General features: G+C 32.9%; 1 protein-coding gene across 2 annotated transcripts in view; it reads left to right on the forward strand.

Moving 5' to 3' along the window:
• The window catches only part of LOC118149217 (uncharacterized), a 468,469-nt gene that overhangs the window by 134,092 nt on the left and 316,956 nt on the right, over positions 1-17,421 (forward strand). The gene's annotated exons all lie outside the window — the stretch shown is intronic.

Below are 17,421 nucleotides of genomic sequence, written 5' to 3' on the forward strand. Positions count from 1 at the left end.
AGGACTATTCAGAATAGTTTTAATAATCATGAATCATGAAGGTTTTCCTATCATTTTATAATATATGAGGTGATAACAAAGTTATGATTATCTAGATCACAACTATAAATACACACACAGACAGACAGGCGCGCACACACACACACACACACACACAGAGAGAGAGAGAGAGAGAGAGAGAGAGAGAGAGAGAGAGAGAGAGAGAGAGACTGAGATGTAGAGACTCTTATTCCTGAAGAACTTCTGTTGATTTTATAAGTACGAATTCTCTATGTTGAATGCATTTTTGTTTGAAGTACATAAAGAAGCTTTTGTTTTCTTTACACAACTCTGAATGAAATGGAATATAGTACCATCAGTGGTAGCAAGAGCTAAACTATCAAAAATTATAATTGGGAATTGTTTATCGTTTCAAGTGATTTTGGTTGGTCCTAAGAGTCACTTTGTTAGTGGAAATTAGGTATTGACATTCTATGGCATGGAATGACAAATAACTTTTTAAATTATCATATGTGCCTCAGTAAAGTACTCTTTGGAGGCAAGGTTTAACCACAAAAACCACTGACACAAAAAACAATATAGAAGAATTAGTCACTACAAGATTTTATAGTGGACTGACTATTTCTGTGTATATGAAATATGTTACAGATAAAAATTACTGGTTTGGCGCTTTAAATTCTCAGCCTCAATATAATCAAAAGGCTTCTCTGTCTACTTTATGTGAGTTGTTACATTTTATAGAACATAGCTAGCTGCGAACCAGAGATGCCTAATTCTATAGGTTCCAGAATTAATGAATGGGTGAATTCATAGCGTAGTTAAGTTTCTTATGACATTTAGTGTATTGGTTAGGAAAGAGTTAAATTCTTACATTTCAAATGGATATGTATGGAAGGATTAATAAATCTTTCATTATCATGGAAGAGTGTATTTTGACTATTAAAAAAAATCTAATCACTCAGAGATGGATGGAGTGAATGATCAAACTTCAGGTGTTTCCCTTGAAAAGAAGGCTTCAGAATGCCTTCACTTATGTAAGTAATGGGTTGCATTATGTCAGGTTAAAGCATGCTATTGATTTTGCTGTTGTTCACAAATTTAAATATCAGCTGTAGGTAGAACTGTTTTACATTGGAAAAATTTTACTTTTCAAAGGAAAATTTCGTGAAACACGTTAACATGATCTTTAAAATGATTAATTTTTTATTTCTGGAGCTTTACAATACTTTTGTAAGCATAGATTGTAATGAAACTGTCAACTGTGTGTTCGGCAAGTTGAAGTTGCTAATTAGCAAATCCCTGAGTGACTTATATCAGACAAACAAAAATGTCCTCAAAAACTATCACTGGAAGAATTGTAATCTGTCAGAGTGATTCACTGGGAAAGCCAGAGGTGAGATTCAGACCAGCCTTATGAGAGATCCTTAAAGGATTACTAAACATGGGATTGAAGAAAATGACACCTGCCACTGCAAAAATACACTTAAGCACGTAGTCCATAGGCACTTTAAAGCAATCACACAGTCAAATCTACATAGAACTAGGTAGCAACATAAAGCAATGAACATCTAATGTATCAATACTAACCCTGAATGTACACCACATAATTAAAAGTCTTCTTAATTTTTTTCATAGTGAAGTTATAATAGTGTTTGCAGCAAAAAAAAAAAAAAAAAAAAAAAAAACCTCATTCACATCTGTTTGGTCTGTTTAATGATTTCTGTTGGATTATATTTAACAATTAGCAAATATTGTAAAATGATTAGATGTAAGAGGCTGTTAGCCATTTAGATTATGTTTTCTTTTTAATGTTTCTTTTTTGTATAGTTTTAAGAATATCACAATATTTAAACATTCCTGTGTATAAATGAGAAAGTAAGAGTAAAGGATAAATCAAACCAGTGTTTTTATCAAAAACAGTTATGTGCATAAATACACATACATATTCCCATCAATTTGTTATATTACCAAAGGAATGACAAACTCAAAATAACAACAGTTCTTTGTAGAAATGTAAAAGTTGATTGTGGTTCCACCAGATTTATATCAATTTGTCTTCAATATATATAACTAACTTATGTAACACAGAGATCATGTCAAATAAATATTTTCCTTCTGTTAAATGATTTTTACCAATGGTACAACCAGTGTATTTAAAAACTTAAAGGTGAAAAGATTAAATGAATTAAAACATTAACTATACTGAGTGTACATATTCAGTGATTAATTGTGTGTAAAGTTTAAAGTTGGGTATTCTTATTAAGTATTCTAGTTTTTCTCTCCATAGATTGAAAATGTTTATTGACAGATAAAACAAAAATCTTGAAGGTTCATAAATACCTTAGAAAGAATATGCACCAATAAATACAATATTAGTTTTGAACTATTATAGCCTTAAAATATAACTAATGTAAATTGATGACAGAACTTTTTGTAACAGGTATCAGTGAATGCCATTTGGGCATATTCTATTGCTTATGTTCTAAATAAAAGTCACCAAGCAAATATCTATCTCAAAAATAAATAACAGCCGGGAGCAATGGCCTACACTTATAATCCTAGCACTTTCAGAAGTCAAAGTAGACAGATTGCTTGAGGTAACGAGTTCTAGACCAGCCTAAGTAACATGGTGAAAACCATCTCTACACAAAAAGCATAAAAATTAGCCTGGCATGGTGGTGCATGCCTGTGGTCCAAGTTACTCAGGAGGCTGAGGTGGGAGGATTTCTGGAGCCCAGCGGGGGCAGAGGTTGCAGTGAGCAGACATCATGCCACTGCACTCCAGGCTGTGTGATGGAGCCAGACCCTGTCTCAAAACAAACAAACAAAAAGAAATCCCAAAAACAAACATACAAACTAAAATAAAGATTATTTTTTCATTAAAATATAATGCTATTTGCTTTCCTATATAGAAAGTTTCCGTCATTTATAAAAGTTTTACATTCAATGCCAATAACAACACTGTGTATTTCATGTTGTTATTTCAAATTCATTTATGTGACAATTGAGATTCTGATTAAGAGACTTACTCAAATTTTTATGACTCTTACTATAAAGTGAGCATTCAAATTTGTATCTACTCACAATTTATGCTTTTCCATTTTGTTTTATATGCTAATTATTTTCAAGGAGCATAGATCATATTGGAATCAGTAAATGTGTAGGGTTGAAGTGTACTTCATTATGCTGGTTAAATATTTAGCGAATATATATTTTGACCAAGCCTATGACTGACAGTGAAAAAGCAAGCAAACTAAAACCCATAGTAGAATCTCATGTTTTAAAATTTAAAATATAAAGCTGAAGCTTCATTTTCTACTATTTTTACTTTTTAAAAACAGGATATGCCTTCTAGGTGTTAAGCAGAGCACTATTTATCAAGGGAAGCTAATCAAGTATTAGTCATTAAATTTATGTAATTTTATCCATATAAGTGCTTTAACAAGTATCAGTTTTCTTTAGGATATAGTTCCAAATTCCTATAACTTTACTCATATTCATCTATGTATTGATGAATCCACTTACTTCTCTCTCTCTCTCTGACTAGTAAGTTAATTTTGAAAACCAAACGCTTTATTTTTGGCCTATTAATCTATATATTAGTTGGCTAGTACCATTTACTCTACATTGATTTCCCTGATCCTTATAAGATTAGTTATCTTATTAATTCCATTAAATAATTTGATGAATTATTTCCAGTTCAACTTATCAAAGTCATAAGTTAAAATGTTTTTATAATTCCAGGTCTATTTTTCATGCATTCCCATTATATCATACACTTCTAAAATTATTGTAGTCAATCATACCCCCAAAAGAGAATAATGTGTATCTACAAATGAGTTATTTTATGTAGACAGTTTCTCACAAGAATTTTCTCTAATTTCACATCTTATAAAAAAGAGAATGAATTCACAAACTACCTGAGAAAGATCATATTATTTGCTAGAAAGAAGGGAAATGCAAGTCTCTCCTCAGCTTGGCAAAGATTATCTATGGATGTTATGACAAATTTTTAAAGATTTACACCAGAATACATGTGGAAACAACTTATTAAAACCAGGAAATCAAACAATGAGCTATCTAATTGTAGTAGAATATCAAAATGTAATGTAAGAAATACTGTTGCGATATTACTCCTTCTAGCATTGTTGCTGCTCTTAACAGTCATTTCAACTAGGATTGACTTTTTTATATTGAAGAATGTCTAATATGCATTGCCATTGTGATTAGCACACATAAAATGTCTTTTAATACAATATTTATAAAAGTAGGTGATACAGTTGATTCAGTTTTACTTATATTCATGAATAGAAGAGTTAAATAATTGATATAGTATCACACAGAATGACTAATTATTTTGGACCTGAAACTAGGACCAACAGCTATTTTTATTAAATTATCCTAGCAACTAAATTAGGTTATATAACAATTACCCGAATAAACCAGTTAAATTAAATGTCCAATCTCTGCCAGGATGCAATGCACCCATGTAATAAACATGAACCTGTATCCTCTGAATCTAAAATAAAATAAAATATTTTTTAAAAATCAAATAAATTTGTGAAAAATAAGTGACTTTTTAGTAATTTGATTATTGGATTTAGAAAATTTACAATCATAATGCTATATAACATACACAATATTTTAATAACTTTTCTTAAATTTTAACTAGACCAACAGTCTTGACAATAAGGAAAATAAGTACACATGAATATGTGTTTGAAGAATAATTATCCCTGGTATCTGGATGCAATCTCAAGCCAATAGAATTAGTCTAGCATATCTAAATATTATTCTCAGATCCTCATGCTGTTACTATTACAAGGATAGTTGCTCTAACATCTTAAAATATTAGCCGTTATTTTCTTCATTATTTTACTTTTAGTAAAAGTATAGAACTGTAAGTCATGTATTAATATGAAGGTTTTATGGGAATGTCTAAGGATTACTTTTGCTATCTCATTAATGCATATTTTCTTGCTGGCTAAAACGTAAGGTAAAATTATCAACAGTACATTGTTGTATTCTCTCAAGATACTTATTTTTGCCTTTCTCACAAATATCTATAAGTAAAAACAAGGACCTGACCCAGAAGGCCTTAACATTCTCCTCAGCTTGACTAAAATTCAGACAATTTTCTTCTTTACTTTTTTCTTTTCTTTTTTTTTTTTGAGACAGAGTTTCGCTGTTACCCAGGCTGGAGTGCAATGGCACGATCTCGGCTCAGCGCAACCTCCGCCTCCTGGGTTCAGGCAATTCTCCTGCCTCAGCCTCCTGAGTAGCTGGGACTACAGGCACGCACCACCATGCCCAGCTAATTTTTGTATTTTTAGTAGAGACAGGGTTTCACCTTGTTGACCAGGATGGTCTCCATCTGTTGACCTTGTGATCCACCCACCTTGGCCTCCCAAAGTGCTGTGATTATAGGCGTCAGCCACCGCGCCCGGCCTACTTTTTTCTTAGAGCACATACTTTAAGAAACTAGCAATTTAAATAATATGTGTTCTTCGGATATGTAAATCCTCTATAACCAAGACAGTCTTTCTCAAGGACTGGGGAGTCATTTCTTTGATTCCCAAGTCATTAGCAAAGACAAGGCCCCCACCCTCTTGAGTTTCTGTGGGAGGGTAGGAGTCTAATTTCCCTGTGACAATCTGCAAACTCAGATGGTCTAATCACATTGATCAACCTCTTCATTTACATCCTGCAATACTTTTTCTTAACTCAGTCCAGTGTACAGAAATCCTCCTTCTACAAAACCTCAAATTTCAAAACTTTTATTTCACAGCATCGAGTTCAGTCTCTCTCTTCATGCAATAGTCTTGAACCCTTATTGTAATGACCCTAAATAATTTCTTGCGTGTTTCACTGTGCCTTTTTTTTCTTTCAAAGTGTGTGACTCTTTTATATTAAAAATAATTTTAAAAAGAAAGAAATTTTACTCTCAAAATCCATAATAGCAGATAATTGATGCTATTGTGTTTAGCAAGCTTCATTTACAAGTTTAGAGTATTACATATTTAACAAACTGATAGCCTCCTGGTTGGCTTTATTTTGATATTTTTACACAATCTATGCAAATTAATTTTGAAAACCACCAAATTTTAAAGAGAGTACAACTTCTTAAATCAAGTACAATAAGAAGCTTAGAAAACCAGCATGTCATTAGGTCAAAAACTCTATCAATCTTTTTGGCAAATTAGATTTATGTTAAAAATACAGTTGATTTCCCACTATTGAAATAAGCAGTCAGACATTTATGAATTTATTTTAATCACAAATTAATTCCATGTTCTTTTAACTAATATTTGTTGAGAATACTCCTTTTCTCAGCTAACAACTACAAGTTCATTATCAGATGAATAGACTCATCAATCATCTCATCAAATGAATGAATCATTGGTGCACCATCATTATCAGTTCACAAATCTCTTGAGGTTTTTGAATAATTATATCATATGCTGTTAAGCCACTCAGCTAATCTTATTAATGTCTTAGAATATCTCTGACTCACCTATTCTTTTTAAGAAAGAAGTTGTATCATTATTCCAAAAAAATAATTAATCTCTCCTGGTATACCATTTCAGAAATAGTGAAAATTATTTAATAAAAATGTTTGTCTTGAAACCCCATTATTCTTTCCCCATTAGTACAATCAGCTCTTAGAAAAGTATTTCACCCTTAATATGAATATTATTAATAATATCCTTCTTCCTTTCCTTTCTCAGATAGTATTAACAAATAAAAATATTTGCATGTTAATTATTTGAAAATAAACCAAATTATTTCAAGTGATGTAAATAAAGTCACTGTCATAAAATAAAAATACAATGAAAATCTGGGGTCATATTTTTATGACTTATTTTGAATGCAATATTATGTGTTTCTCCTGAAAATGCAAGAGTTATGTTTTGACTTCTTGTACAGCTTGTATGACATCAGGAGTGTAGCAGATTATTTCAAAAAATCATGTTTACTTGAATTGAAAAAAATGTTGGGAGGCCGAGGCGGCTGGATCACGAGGTCAAGAGATCGAGACCATCCTGGTCAACATGGTGAAACCCTGTCTCTACTAAAAATACAAAAAATTAGCTGGGCATGGTGGTACGTGCCTGTAATCCCAGCTATTCGGGAGGCTGAGGCAGGAGAATTGCCTGAACCCAGGAGGCGGAGGTTGCGGTGAGCCAAGATCGCGCCATTGCACTCCAGCCTGGGTAACAAGAGCGAAACTCCGCGACAAAAGAAAAAAAAAAGGAAAAAGAAAAAAATGAACTACAAATATTTCAGGCAAGTGGCATGGATATGGAATAAGTGATCTCAATAAATCCATAGCCATTTTAGGAAGAAACAAAAAAAGAAAAAGAAAGTCTGGAAAAATACTTGAAATGTTTTTAAAATAAATATATTTTGTGATGATAATAAAGAAAACAGAATTAACAGGCACTAAGTAAAGGATATTAAAATGAATATAAATTAAATGTTTATGAGATAAATGCATTAGATGAACAAACATTTTAAAGCTTAATAACAGTGATGGTAGAGTTGTGGAGAAAGAAGCACTCATACAATGTTGATGGGAATACAATTAACATACTGCTTTGGAGCATAATCTGACTGTATAAAAATTTAAAATATACATATTACGTCCTAGTTTTACTAGAAACATCATAACAATGTAGATCTCTCTCTCTCTCTCTTTCTCCCTCTCCCTCCCACTGATTTCTGTGGAGAATATAGTTGATTTATACTGCCGTAAACTCTATATTTTTCTCTGGGCAATCTGTCTTCAACTCTTGGTTAAAAAAAGGAGATTTTGATGTGTGGTTTAAAGCCCAAAACTCTGCTAATTCCGGGATCACTTGGTTCCCCGTTGGTTTTTAACTGACCTAACCAATTACATAGACTGGCTTGACAATATAAAAAGAAGGATATTAAAAGAAGACGAAAACAGAAACAAACACAAAATGGACATTTCTGTTTTGTGCCCTCTCAAGTTAAGATCTTGTACAAATCTTGATGGTTCAATCCAGACAAGTACTGGCTTTGGGTGAATAAGGATGTCACTATCCTTGCCTTCACTCTTTGTTTTGCTACACGGTATCTTTTACCATTAAATACAATCTATATGTGACTATTTATTATACAGTCTGGTGAATTCTTTCAAATATCTAAACTTGGGAGACATTTACAGTTAGTTGCCTTAAAATAATTCAGAAAAAATATGACTCAAAACCCAAAAAGTAAAATTTGAGTAAAATTAGCAGACATAAATCCAAGTGCTTATGAGTACTGCCTGATGAGTACTTGTTAAACTATCTTTAAAAAGAAGAAATGTTCAGAGGAGGGGAAGATGCTTACAGATATCAAACATCTGTAGTAAATGAGAAAGAACCAACCTAAGAAAGAACGTCTATAAGCAGAAACCGAATTGAATAGTTTTTTGTTCCCTGAGGTGTGTTAAGATGGCTCTGAAGGTGTTACTGGCACATGGTTAGGCAGAGGACATGATCAGATGAGAAACTCCAGATGTGCACTCACATGCAAGTGGAAATTTGTATACATATACTTCTCATTTCAGTGGGATAAATATTAGTACTTTAAACATGACAATGATAGAAGGAAGGAGTAGCCATTGGAAGGAAAGAAGGAAGGAAGGAAGGAAGGAAGGAGGGAAGGAATGAAGGAAGGAAGAAAGGAAGGAAAGAAGGGAGAGAGGGAGGGAAGGAGAGAAGAAAGAGAATAAAGAAAGAAAAGAAAGAAGAAAGAAGGGAGGGAAGCAGGAAAGAGAAAATAGTAAACTTTCATCCATATTTTACAACATAAACCACAAAAAAGGTCCAACGTGATGAATGATTTTAAATGTAAATCACACAAATATTGAAATAAAATATAGGTGAATTTATTCTCTATCTTAGCTTGAAATATTTAACTTAAATACAATGTAAATATGACTCAAAATCCAGAAAGCATAAAAGAAAAAGGACATAACTATATAAAAAATATGTATTTCTACATAAAACATCATAACAGAATCTAAATAAAAGTGAAGAAAAACTGTAGAAAAATGCAGAAATTTCATAGACAATAAAACCATTCTTATATTTCAAAGCTTCTAGAAATTAAAAGGAGAGAGCTCTAATAGGAAGAAAATGGAAACAAATATGAAAATAGTTCACAAAAAAAATGAAAGATCAATTGCTTTTAAATATATGAAAATATAAACTCAGTCATAATAAGAAAAGTTCAAATAATAATTACTCAGATTTTCTTCATTTCTCTCTATTGGCAAAAACTCGAAACTTTGAAATGTACTTACCTTTGACTTATCTGTGGTGTAACAGACCTTTCTCATCTCATTGTATAATTACAAAAAACACTTCAGTAGTATCTTAAGTAATATTACCTAATATTTTTCTTGCTACATTTTACCTCACTCTGTAGATGTTAGAAAATAAGCCATTTCTCCTAACTAGATATTAATCTTATTTGAAGACAGGAAAATTCTCAAGACACATGCTATTCCTTGATTTAAAAAAAATTATTATAATAATTTAAGTTCTGGGATACATGTGCAGAACATGCAGGTTTGCTACATAGGTATACACGTGCCATGGTGGTTTGCTGCAGGAATCAACCTGTCATCTACATTAAGTATTTCTCCTAATACGATCCCTCCCCTAGCTCCCCACTCGCCGACAGGCCCCCATGTGTGATGTCCCCATCCCAGCGTCCATGTGTTCTCTGTTCCACTCCCACTTACAAGTGAGAGCATGCAGTGTTTGTTTTTCTGTTCCTGTGTTAGTTTACTGGCAATGATGGTTTCCAGCTTCATCCATGACCCTGAAAAGGACATGAACTCATCCTTTTTATGGCTGCATAGTATTCCATGGTGTATGTATGTCACATTTTCTTTATCCTGTCTATCATTGATGGGCATTTGGGTTGGTTCCAAGTCTTTGGTATTGTGAACAGGGTTGCAATAAACATACATGTGCATGTGTAAACATAATTTACTGTAACTAGAAAGTAGTTCATGAAATTCCTTCACTCTCAAGTTTCAATTCATTTTTTCATCCTAGAGTTGCATTTTCTATACCTGTGAACATCTTAGAATGTCACGGATTGGGGTCCATATAAAAAATGTAAAAGCAATCATAATAAAATTAATTTGATTATAAGATAAACTTGTTTCTGTGTTAGTGCACCAGTTGGAAGTTTAAGGGTTGTAATGTAGAATTATGAAGTAAAAAGGATAAGAGTTTGCATGTGTGAAAGGATAAATTTCTGTGCAAAAGCAGAAAGAGAAAAGAATATTTGACAAAAAAAATATATAATGTCTTGCTTAGTACAAAGAAAATTTTTGCCCATTAAATTTTTTGAAATCTAATTCCAAGTATAAAAAATTTATAAACTTGTAGTCAGTCTCTGACTTTGCTTCTTCTGTTTTACAGAATAAATATTAATACCTAACTTGCATGACTGATGGCAATAAACTTTAATTTAGTCAGGTTTAACAAGTGATTTCCAAATTCATCACTAATTGTATTGTCACCTTGCATCCCAAGCTGATATAGGCAAGGCGTTTTCACAAAAATACAAAATACAAAAAATTTGTTAAAAAAATTGTGAACAATTTTTGCAATATATTTATTAAAGTCTTAAAAATTATGCTTTTATGTATTGACTAATACTATAAGTAACTCTAGAAGATGATGACTTTAGTCCTGAGCAAAGTGACCAGTTCACTAATGTAAGGTCTTAATAATGCAACCTATGTGTGCAGATATATAATTATTATCTGGGAATGTGTGTTATTGATTAATGCAGATACAGTTTTTGAAGGTTTAGTTTCATTTTGTCAGTGATCTAATCCCTTTTTGCAAAGGTCATATATTGGACAAATTAAAAGGCTTATCTCTGTTTAAACATTTTTTGTCATTGATGTTTGGCGTCTTGCTAGAAAATTTTCTACTCCTCGGTGGGGTTTGGTTATTGAGCAGTCATCTGTACTTGGTATGTGCTCCAATCAATTGTATGAAGGACTCATCTTTTTCTCTCCTGGTATGTCATACTTCACTTTTCCTTGATCCAATTCTATTCTCAAGCTTCTTCATGACTGACACTGTCCTCATAGACCAGCCTCACCTTCTGTTCTGCAAAAAGTATTTTGGCAAAAAGCATTGGCCCATAGAGAGGTTCTTTCCTGGTATCTTCTAACTCCTGATAACAAACACCCATATGTCATGTTTTCTATTTGTATTACAAATACTGTAAGGCCAATAGGAAATATCAAATTGATAGATATTAATAAAATAAAATAAACCCTTGTATCTACAGGTTAAAAATTGGAAATAGAAAAGCTTATTTTAAAAGGCCCTATAGAAGTCATTTATCAAATCTTAAATATAACTAAAGGTTTATGTAATTTTACAATATTCCTCATAATTTAGCACTTTTTCAATATGTTTTATTTATGTATTATTGTTACATGTAAATTTTCAGTGCCTCAAAGAAAATTCAGCATTGGAACAAAGACCCTCACAGCAAGGATCTCTCAGCAAAGGACGTCTCACTGTGATCCTTTGTCTCAGTGCTGATTTTCTCTTTGCAGCACCGGAGAATCTGTTTCCAACATGACTTAATCTATCAAGTTTTCAGGATTTGAATTTTCTTTATGTCATGTACATGTAAGGGAAAATAAGTTGATAATAAATATTAACTAGTTCTGAAGTGCAAAGTGTACTCCCAAGTAGTTCTAATCTATATGAGCTTAAAGGTGCTTAGGATATCTTCCTTGACAAACTAAATTTGAAAATGTGATTTACTTTTGTTTTATTTAGAGATTATGCCTGTGGTCTTTTTAATAGCTTGATGATTGAATAGATATATCCTTTTGTTATCAATATGTTTGTTTTCATTAATATTAGGCAATTTTATACTTAGTATCAATTCAGAAGCAAAAACTGAAGATTAATAATGTTGGGATTCTTTATATTTTGTGACATGAGATATATATACATACATATATATATATATACATACATATATATATATACACACATACACACACACACACACGTATATACACTAACTTTATTCAAACTTTGACCTGGAAATTTACTCTTACAAAGTATCTTTAATGAGCAGAAGTTCTCATCTTGAATATAGTCCAATTAACTATCTATTCTTCCATGAATTCCTCATTGCTTTTCAAACTGGATTAAAAAATACTTCCGACTTTATCCAGGGGCTGTGGCTCATGCCTGTAATCCAGCACTTTGGGAGGCTCAAGCCAGGTAGATCACAAGGTCAGGAAATCACAATCATCCTGGATTACATGATGAAACCCCAGCTCTACGAAAAATACAAAAAAAAATTAGCCGGGCTTGGTGGCAGGCACCTGTAGTCCCAGCTATTATTTGGGAGGCTGAGGCAGGAGAATCCCTTGAACTTGGGAGGCAGAGGTTGCAGTGGGCCAAGATCGTGCCACCTGCCTCCAACCTGGGCGACAGATCGAGACTGACAAAAAAGAAATTCCTGCTTTAATATTTGGTGACAGTTTCCTATGTTGTATCTTCTAAAACATGTGTTTATTCTTTCACACTTAGATGTGAATATATTCCAACCTATCTGGAATATAATTTTATGTTTGTTGTGAGGTATGGGTCACAATATATACATTTTTCTATGTGTTTATTTAAATGAACCACCAGCATTTTGGTTGTGAAAAAAAAACCTTTTATTTTTCTTCTTAATTTATTGCATTGGCAGATTTGTCATATACAGGGTATCCGTATAATGGGTGTCTATCTAGTTTCACTTTTATTTATTTATTTATTTATTTATTTATTTTTGAGACAGAGTTTCGCTCTTGTTACCCAGGCTGGAGTGCAATGGCACGATCTCGGCTCACCGCAACCTCCGCCTCCTGGGTTCAGGCAATTCTCCTCCCTCAGCCTCCTGAGTAGCTGGGATTACAGGCACGCGCCACCATGCCCAGCTAATTTTTTGTATTTTTAGTAGAGACGGGGTTTCACCATGTTGGCCAGGATGGTCTTGATCTCTTGACCTCGTGATCCACTCGCCTCGGCCTCCCAAAGTGCTGGGATTACAGGCGTGAGCCACTGTGCCCGGCCCTCACTTTTATTTTATTTCATTGGTTATTTTTTCTATTTTTGTCCTCATGTATCACTCTTATTTATCGGTGGTTCATTGTAGGCTTGATATCTGGAAGTAGATGATGGTGACACTAACAACTGTTATAACAAACAATTTATGTAATTTTACCTAATGTTATTAAGTGGAAAAACTAATTTATTATCCTAGTAAACATGTTATTAAATAGTGACTACCCCACTTTTAATACTTTTTTGTCTTAAAGTCAATTTTGCCCCATCTAATTTTGTTTTCAACACTAATATGAAGAAGTAACAGAAAACGAATTCAGGGTAAGAAAGCTTTCTAAGTGAAAATAAATTACTGAAAATACAGTGCTCTGGGTCACACTATAAAACTGGGTCAAATACAAGAATGGTTAACAGTTATCCCAGATCTAGCCGCTTACACATGATTTATTTATTGATATTATCTTCAGAATAATACCTACAGATTTCCTGCAACATCTCAGATCTGCCTGAGGAGAGCTCAATTATAGTTACAATACTTGGTACCAAAATCATTAACATGCCTTTTGATTCACTTCTTTGAGAAATTGTCTGTTTCTAGATTTGGGGTGCAAGGCAAAAAGAATTCTAGATTGTTTCTTTACTTATAGCTAGAAAGAACACTTGAAGCCCCTGTTGACATCAGACGTACTTTAAATCTATACTAAACACCTGTTTAATATGTCAAAACTAGTATATATGTATCTTATTGTATGTTAAAATATGAGTATTTCAATAATCAAGAAACACATTAATATTAACTGAAAATATTTTCTGTCACTTTTATACTTAAACAATGACAATTAAAAAAATCAAGAATTTCACCTTTCTCATATTAGTTACCAACTTCTGTTTTATTTTTATTGTAAAGGAACTATGTTCTCCTCATTTTTCATTCATATAAATTGGCTTACTCTTGTAGATGTAATTTACTTCACCAACATCCAGAATAATTAAATCCCAAATACACCATATTTATTCAAGATCTCTTATTTTACAGAAATAGCTTTTTTCTTTGTTTGGCAATATCCTTTCTCTTTTCATGCATGTGGAATAATTGGATATACTTTAAAAATCAGTTATACTTCACTCATAATTCTTACACTTACCTTCCACATTGTCCTTCCCAGCACAACAGCAATCTCAACACAAACCAAGAATCTTTTACTATAGAGACTTTTTCTTTCCTTTTATTAAGACGGAGTTTCGTCTCCAGCCTTGTTACCCAGGCTGGAGTGCAGTGGCAGGATCTGGGCTCACCACAACCTCCGCCTCCCGGGTTCAAGCAATTCTTCTACCTCAGCCTGAGTAGCTGGGACTACAGGCGCATGCCACCATGCCCAGCTAATTTTTGTATTTTTAGTAGAGATGGGGTTTCACCATGTTGACCAGGATGGTCTCGATCTCTTGACCTCATGATCCACCCACCTCGGCCTCCCAAAGTGCTGGGATTACAGACATGAGCCACCGTGCCTGGCCTACCATAGAGTCTTAAACTGTTTTGTCAGAGTATTCGTTTGGACCTAACCTTTGCACTCTATTAGATTACTAATTAGCAGATAATTTAATTTCTTCATTTTCAGCTGTGTGTTGGATGACATTAGAGCCCACCTCCTAATGCATTCTGATGACTGAAATAGTGATCACACTAGGCTTCGGTTACTTCCAGGAACATAAGAAGGCCCCAGTGATATTGTTAAAAGTATTATACACCTATGTAGTTTATTAAAATTAGATTTTTTTTTCTTGTCCTGAATATCTGAGACACTCTGAACTCAATGAAGAGGACTGTGACTTGTTCATACCATATTTGGTCATCAATCTTCATGTTACCTAGAGCTAAGTCAACGCCTAGTGCCAAAACTGTGTTTACTACTGTTTAATTCTACCACAGCCTATGATTGCATCAAAGGTTGAGACAATGTATGTGTATTTCTTGGCAACCTATAAAGAGCTATACAAACATGTTGATATTCTTAAAGTGTATATAATAAAATTTACCTTTGTAGTTTTCTTCTTAAAAAAACACTGATTATTTTCTCTTCTTCTTTTTTTTTTTGAGACGGAGTTTCGCTCTTGTTACCCAGGCTGGAGTACAATGGCACAATCTTGGCTCACCGCAACCTCCGCCTCCTGGGTTCAGGCAATTCTCCCGCCTCAGCCTCCTGAGTAGCTGGGATTACAGGCGCGCGCCACCATGCCCAGCTAATTTTTTGTATTTTTTTAGTAGAGACGAGGTTTCACCATGTTGACCAGGATGGTCTCGATCTCTTGACCTCGTGATCCACCCGCCTCGGCCTCCCAAAGTGCTGGGATTACAGGCGTGAGCCACCGCGCCCGGCCTATTTTCTCTTCTTTAGGAAAACTAGATGAGTAAATTCTGTCAAATCTAAGACAAATTCTGAAAAAACTTCAGGATGAGCTCTCTGGAGAAAATACACAGAAGCCACCATATGTTCTACTGTTTTTACCTTTCATGATTCATGTGTCCAGAGATAGTTATTATAGATAGAAACTTCATATGAAACTGGACAATATATTTCTTCTTAGTAAAAAACATGGCTCACATTAGCAGCTATTAAGATGCTGAGGAAATGTTTCCTGAACTCTAATCTCACCAAATGCTTTTCATGTCACCTATGATATTATTTTAAAATATTTTAATATCATAATCAAATTACTCTTAACATTTGACAATTTTTAAAGTATGCTAATATATTGTTTTAAAAAATTCTAACAGACTTAAGGTATTTATACATTACCACTTATAAGGCATTTAATAAACTTTTATGTACCTAGAAAATTATTGAAATAGAAGTTTTAATGAATATATTTGACATACAGCAGAGCAATATAGCTGTATACACAGCTATATTTTTGTGTAGCATACACAAAAATAATCCTTTCCAAATTATTTAATTTGCTATGCCACTACTGACAGGAAAAACATCAGAAATCATAAGCAAGTGGGATTTTCACTGCTTATTATGTCATGTTCTAGTTTCTTGCTTTTGGCTACCACTGCCTGCCACATGTGCTTTTTATCTTTCTAATTAAAAAATTAATGTGATCTATATCTTTACTTGGTTTCACACCCATAAAACAATAAGTTTATATACTATTTGAAATCACCATGATAAGAAATACTGTAGAGTTAAAAGGGCTGAGTTAATAAAATATGTAGAAATTAAGTCTCCAATAAATATTGGATATAATTTTCATGACTTTTAAAAGAGGGGAGTTTTTAAAACCAAGTAAGTGTTTTAAAATTTCAGCTTCTAACATATTCAGGGTTACATATATAATAGTCAATAAAATATAGTGAGGTCACTGTATATCAATTTTTCAATGATACGTCACTGTATATCAATTTTTCAATTTTCAACATTCAAAACTTTATCCCTAAAACATTGTATGACTCTAAAATATCAAAGCTTAGTGTACACCTTCTCTGTTGGGATTGATTTTGTGAAAGAATAATAAAATATTTTTCTTCTTTGTCCTAAACTATGAAATATTAATGAAAAATTAAAAGGATTAAGTCACAAGTTTTAATTGATTTATTTTTGTTTAGATCAAAGTAAATGACTTGGTTATTTTAATTATTTTTTATTTATATCTCTATAAGGTAAAAAAACATATAGTACATATAACAGATGCCAATTATTTACATCTCATAACCATCCAGAAAAAGGGTTTTTAACCCATAGGTGAGTCGAATTATATAAGGGATCAGAGCAAAGGGAGGTTGAGGGAATGGATTGCACTTATAAAAGTATAATAGAATATCTAGAAAGGTAATGTCAGAGTGTTATTGAGACCTAAAGAAAAGATAGAACTGAAACTAGAAAAACATAGGAAAAAACATTGTAGAAAATGAGTATAGTTTTTTATTTTTCATGAGCAGAATTTCTCTATATGAAGTGATTAAAAGGAATCATATATATGGGAGTTCTGGTGTGGTTAATATTTAGAAGAAATTTAAGAATTGGTTAAGGTCTGGAGTATTTGGCATAGATAGGAAAAATGGAGGCTGCTAAAATTCTGATGTGTTTTAAACTCCTACACACACACACAAACCCACCACAAGCATACAACCTTCCTTCCTTTATTAAGTACAGATAAGTAAGACGACAATCTCATGGTTCAGACATGGAAACATGTAGGTAGAGGAAAATGCCTATCTATTTCTCTGCAGTAGATGCAATTTATCAGGTTAAACACACACAAATGCACCTTCACATACTCTCTCTCACAC

Source organism: Callithrix jacchus, chromosome 18, assembly GCF_049354715.1.
Source record: "Callithrix jacchus isolate 240 chromosome 18, calJac240_pri, whole genome shotgun sequence".
Lineage (NCBI taxonomy): Eukaryota > Metazoa > Chordata > Mammalia > Primates > Cebidae > Callithrix > Callithrix jacchus.